Here is a 445-nt window from a genome sequence, read left to right as displayed (position 1 = left end):
TGTTGTTAGGTTTGGAGCGACAGGGAGAGGCTGAAAAGGCTGGAGCTGTTTTCCCTGGAGTATTGGAGGCTGAGGGGGTAACCTTATAGAGGTTTATAAAATCATGAGGGGCATAGATAATGTAAATAGACAAGATATTTCCCCTGGGGTGGGGAGGTCCAGAAGTAGAAGTATTTTAGGGTGAGAGGGGAAAACTTAAAAGTGTCCTATGGGGCAATTTGTTTCACGCAGAGAGTGGTGTGTAAATTGAATGAGCTGCCAGAGGAAGTGATACAATTACAACATTTAAAAGGTATCTGGATGGGGACATGAACAGGAAGGTTTACAGGGATATGGGCAAAGTGCTGGCAAATGAGACTAGGTTAATTTAGGATATCTGGTCGGTCGGGACCAAAGGCTTTGTTTCTGTGCTCTACAATTCTATGATTCTTTTTCGACATAGTCT

This window comes from Chiloscyllium plagiosum, unplaced genomic scaffold (genome assembly GCF_004010195.1).
Source record: "Chiloscyllium plagiosum isolate BGI_BamShark_2017 unplaced genomic scaffold, ASM401019v2 scaf_12533, whole genome shotgun sequence".
Classification (NCBI taxonomy): Eukaryota; Metazoa; Chordata; class Chondrichthyes; order Orectolobiformes; family Hemiscylliidae; genus Chiloscyllium; species Chiloscyllium plagiosum.
The sequence above is the reverse complement of the archived record's forward strand: the minus strand, read 5'-3'. Positions refer to the sequence as shown.